The sequence below is a fragment of the Salvelinus namaycush genome, chromosome 7 (assembly GCF_016432855.1).
Source record: "Salvelinus namaycush isolate Seneca chromosome 7, SaNama_1.0, whole genome shotgun sequence".
Taxonomy (NCBI): Eukaryota; Metazoa; Chordata; class Actinopteri; order Salmoniformes; family Salmonidae; genus Salvelinus; species Salvelinus namaycush.
The window spans coordinates 7,528,918-7,534,917 of NC_052313.1; positions in this window are offsets into that span (position 1 = coordinate 7,528,918).

Below are 6,000 nucleotides of genomic sequence, written 5' to 3' on the forward strand. Positions count from 1 at the left end.
AATAGTGTGTGATAATGACCTACAGAAATGTGAACAGGTGATTAGAATTCAAGTGATATATATATGTATATTATATAGTCCTGTAAGGTAGTGTAGACCTGTAATGTAGTACTGTTTATAAATAGCCTTGTAAAGTAGTGTAGTCTATATATATAGTATATAGTTCTGTAGGGTTGTATAGTTTATATATAGTCCTGTTAGGTAGTATATTCTACATATAGTTTATAGTCCTGTAAGGTAGTGTAGCCCTGTAAAGGTAGTATAGTCTATGTATATTATATAGTCCTGAAAGTTAGTATATACCTATAATGTAGTATAGTGTATATATAGTCCTGTAAGGTATTATAGTCTGTATATAGTCCTGTAAGGTGGTATAGCCCTGTAAAGGTAGTATATTCTATATATATAGTATATAGTCATGTAAGGTGGTATAGCCCTGTAAAGGTAGTATATTCTATATATATAGTATATAGTCATGTAAGGTGGTATAGCCCTGTAAAGGTAGTATATTCTATATATATAGTATATAGTCATGTAAGGTGGTATAGCCCTGTAAAGGTAGTATATTCTATATATATAGTATATAGTCATGTAAGGTTGGATAGTCCTGTAAGATAGTATAGTCTATATATAGTGCTGTAAGGTTGTATAGTCTGTTTGCCACCCTGCCAGCTTACTGGAGTCTGCCACTACCGTAGTCAGTGTAGTCAGCTCAGCTATCCCCATTGAGACCTTGTCTGTGTCTCAGGTTGACTGTGCCATCTAGGTTGGGCAAAACTAAACATGACGGTGTTCACTTTAGCAATCTCACTGGAATAAAAACCTCCTCTATTCCTTTCATTCTTGAAAGAGAATATGATATCTCACATCTTAAAATAGGGCTACTTAATGTTAGATCCCTCACTTCCAAGGCAGTTATAGTCAATCACTGATCATAATCTTGATGTGATTGGCCAGACTGAAACATGGCTTAAGCCTGATTTACTGTGTTAAATGAGGCATCTCCTCCTGGTTACACTAGTGACCATATCACCTGTGCATCCCGCAAAGGCGGAGGTGTTGCTAACATTTACGAATTTAACATTTACAAATTTAAATTTACAAAAAAAAAATGTATTTCGTCTTTTGAGCAGCTAGTCATGAAATCTATGTAGCCTACTCAATCAATTTGTATAAATTCTGTTTACAGGCCTCCTGGGCCATATACAGCGTTCCTCACTGAGTTCCCTGAATTCCTATCGGACCTTGTAGTCATGGCAGATAATATTCAAATTTTTGGTGACTTTAATATTCACATGGAAAAGTCCACAGACCCACTCCAAAAAGCTTTCGGAGCCATTATCGACTCAGTGGGTTTTGTCCAACATGTCTCATGTCATCTCAACATGTCTCCGGACCTACTCACTGCCACAGTCATACTGTGGACCTAGTTTTGTCTGGTGGAATAAATATTGTGGATCTTAATGTTTTTCATCATAATCCTGGACTATCGGACCACCATTTTATTATGTTTGCAATCGCAACAAATAATCTGCTCAGACCCCAACCAAGGATCATCAAAAGCCGTGCTATAAATTCTCGGACAACCCAAAGATTCCTAGATGCCCTTCCAGACTCCCTCCACCTGCCCAAGAACGTCAGAGTACAAAAATCGGTTAACCACCTAACTAAGGAACTCAATGTAACCTTGCGTAATACCCTAGATGCAGTCGCACCCCTAAAAACAAAAAACATTTGCCATAAGAAACTAGCTCCCTGGTATACAGAAAATACCCAAGCCCTGAAGCAAGCTTCCAGAAAATTGGAACGGAACTGGCGCTACACCAAACTGGAAGTCTTCCAACTAACTTGAAAAGACAGTACCGTGCAGTATCGAAGAGCCCTCACTGCTGCTCGATCATCCTATTTTTCCAACTTAATTGAGGAGAATAAGAACAATCCAAAATGTAATTTTTATACTGTCGCAAAGCTAACTAAAAAGCAGCATTCCCCAAGAGAGGATGGCTTTCACTTCAGCAGTGATAAATTCACAAACTTCTTTGACGAAAAGATCATGATCATTAGAAAGCAAATTACAGACTCCCTTAAATCTGTGTATTTCTCCAAAGCTCAGTTCTCCTGTGTCTGCACAACACTGCCAGAACCTAGGATCAAGGGAGACACTCAAGTTTTTAATACTATATCTCTTGACACATTGATGAAAATAGTCATGGCCTTTAAACAATCAAGCTGCATACTGGACCCTACTCCAACTAAACTACTGAAAGAGCTGCTTCCTGTGCTTGGCCCTCCTATGTTGAACATAATATAAGGCTCCCTATCCACCGGATGTGTACCAAACTCACTAAAAGTGACATTAATAAAGCCTCTCTTGAAAAAGCCAAACCTTGACCCAGAAAGTATATACATATCGAATCTCAAATTCCTGTCAAAACAAATTGAAAAGCTGTTGCGCAGCAACTCACTGCCTTCCTGAAGACAAACAATGTTTACGAAATGCTTCAGTCTGGTTTTAGACCCCATCATAGCACTGAGACTGCACTCGTGAAGGTGGTAAATTACCTTTTAATGGCGTCAGACCGAGGCTCTGCATCTGTCCTCGTGCTCCTAGACCTTAGTGCTGCTTTTGATACCATCGATCACCACATTCTTTTGGAGAGATTAGAAACCAAAATTGGTCTACACTGAAAAGTTCTGGCCTGGTGTAGATCTTATCTGTTGGAAAGATATCAGTTTGTCACTGTGGATGGTTGGTCTTCTGACAAATCAACTGTACATTTCAGTGTTCCTCAAGGTTCCGTTTTAGGACCACTATTGTTTTCACTAAATATTTTACCTCTTGGTGATGTCATTTGGAAACATAATGTTATCTTTCAATGCTATGCGGACGACACAGCTGTACATTTCGATGAAACACGGGGAAGCCCCAAAATTGCCCTCACTGGAAGCCTGTGTTTAAGACATAAGGAAGTGGATGGCGGCAAATGTTCTACTTTTAAACTCGGACAAAACAGAGATGCTAATTCTAGGTCCCAAGAAACAAAGAGATCTTCTGTTGGATCTGACAATTAATCTTGATGGTTGTACAGTCATCTCAAATAAAACTGTGAAGGACATCAGCGTTACTCTGGACCCTGATCTCTCTTTTGACGAACATATTGTCACGTTCCTGACCTGTTTTCTGTTGTTTGGTATGTGTTTAATTGGTCAGGGCGTGAGTTGGGGTGGGTAGTCTATGTTATGTGTTTTCTATGTTGGGTTAATGGTTTGCCTGGTATGGTTCTCAATTAGAGGCAGGTGTGTGACGTTTCCTCTGATTGAGAGCCATATTAAGGTAGGTTGTTCTCACTGTTTGTTTGTGGGTGATTGTTCCTGTGTCTGTGTATACCACATGGGACTGTTTCGTTTGTTCGTTCGTTTTAGGTAGTCTGTTCCTGTTCGTGCGTTCTTCGTCTATATGTAAGTTCGTTTGTTTCAGGTCTGTTGCCTTCGTTTATTGTTTTGTAGTTTGTTCTAGTGTTTTGTCAGTGTTTCGTCTGTTAAATAAATTCAGTATGTATTCATCACCCGCTGCGCCTTGGTCCGTTCAATCACCACAAGACGAACGTAACACATATCAAGAATATTTCAAGGACAGATTTTTCCATCTTCAAAACATTGCAAAAATCAGAAACTTTCTTTCCAAAAATGATGCAGAAAAATGTATCCATGCTTTTGTCACTTTTAGATTACAATACTGCAATGCTCTACTTTCCGGCTACCAGGATAAAGCACTAAATAAACTTCAGTTAGTGCTAAACACGGCTGCTAGAATCTTGAATAGAACCCCAAAAATTTGATCATATTACTCCAGTGCTAGCCTCTCTACACTGGCTTCCTGTTTAGGCTAGGGCTGATTTCAAGGTTTTACTGTTAACCTACAAAGCATTGCATGGGCTTGCTCCTACCTATCTTTCCGATTTGGTCCTGCCATACATACCTACAAGTACGCTATGGTCACAAGATGCAGGCCTCCTTAATGTCCCTAGAATTTCTAAGCAAACAGCTGGAGGCAGGGCTTTCTCCTATAGAGCTCCATTTTTATGGAATGGTCTGCCTATCCATGTGAGAGACGCAGACTTGGTCTCGGCCGTTAAGTCTTTATTGAGGAATCTCTTCAGTAGAGTAGGTCCTATGATTGAGGGTAGTCTGGCCCAGGGGTGTGAAGGTGAACGGAAAGGCACTGGAGTGACGAACGGCCCATGCTGTTTCTGCCTGGCCTGTTCCTCTCTCTCCACTGGGATTCTCTGTCTCTAACCCTATTACGGGGGCTGAGTCACTGACGTGATCTTCCTGTCCGAGTTGGTACCCCCCTCGGGTTTGTGCCGTGGGGGAGACCTTCATGGGCTATACTCGGCCTTGTCTCAGGGTAGTAGGTTGGTGGTTGAAGATATCCCTCTAGTGGGTGGGGTTATATCCTGCCTGGTTGGCCCTGTCTGGGGGTATCGTCGGACAGGGCCACAGTGTTTCCCGACCCCTCCTGTCTCAGCCTCCAGTATTTATGCTGCAATACATTATGTGTCGGGGGGCTAGGGTCAGTCTGTTATATCTGGAGTATTTCTCCGGTCTTATCCGGTGTCCTGTGTGAATTTAAGTATGCTCCCTCTAATTCTCTCTCTCTCTTTTTCTCTCTTTCCCTTTCTCGCTCTCTTTTTCTCTCTCTTCTCTTGGAGGACCTGAGCCCTAGGACCATGCCTCAGGACTACCTGGCCTGATGACTCCTTGCTGTCCCCAGTCCACCTGGTCATGCTGCTGCTCCAGTTTCAACTGTTCTGCCTGCGGCTATAGAACCCTGACCTGTTCACTGGACGTGCTACCTTGTCCCGGACCTGCTGTTTTGGACTCTCTCTCTACCGCACCTGCTGTCTCTAACTCTGAATGATCGGCTATGAAAAGCCAACTGACATTTACTCCTGAGGTGCTGACCTGTTGCACCCTCTACAACTACTGTGATTATTATTATCTGACCCTGCTGGTCATCTATGAACATTTGAACATCTTGGCCATGTTCTGTTATAATCTCCATCCGGCACAGCCAGAAGAGGACTGGCCACCCCTCATAGCCTGGTTCCTCTCTAGGTTTCTTCCTAGGTTTTGGCCTTTCTAGGGAGTTTTTCCTAACCTCCGGTCTTCTACACCTGCATTGCTTGCTGTTTGGGGTTTTAGGGTGGGTTTCTGTACAGGACTTTGTGACATCGGCTGATGTAAAAAGGGCTTTATAAGTACATTTGATTGATTGATATATAGTATATAGTCCTGTAAGGTAGTATAGTCTATATATAGTATGTAGTCATGCAACGTAGCATAGTCTATATATAGTTCTGTAAGGTAGTATAGTCCTGTGAGGTAATATAGTCTATATGTAGTATATAGTATTGTAAGGTAGTAAAAAAATGGTGTTTGATCAGATGCATTGCTATTTCACAGTAAACTACAGAACAGATTTTCAGCACGCTTATAGGGAAGGACACTCAACAAGCACTTTCACAAATGACTGATGATTGGCTGAGAGAAATTGATGATAAAATGATTGGGGGCTGTCTTGTTAGACTTCAGTGCAGCTTTTGACATTATCGAGCATAGTCTGCTGCTGGAAAAACATGTGTTATGGCTTTACACCCCCTGCTATAATGTGGATAAAGAGTTACTTGTCTAACAGAACACAGAGGGTGTTCTTTAATGGAAGCCTCTCGAACATAATCCAGGTAGAATCAGGAATTCCCCATGGTAGCTGTTTAGGCCCCTTGCTTTTATTCAATCTTTACTAACAACATGCCACTAACTTTGAGTAAAGCCAGAGTGTCTATGTATGCGGATGACTCAACACTATACACGTCAGCTACTACAGCAACTGAAATGACTGCAACACTCAACAAAGAGCTGCAGTTAGTTTCAGAGTGGGTGACAAGGAATAAGTTTGCCCTAAATATTTCTATAACTAAAAGCACTGTATTTGGAACA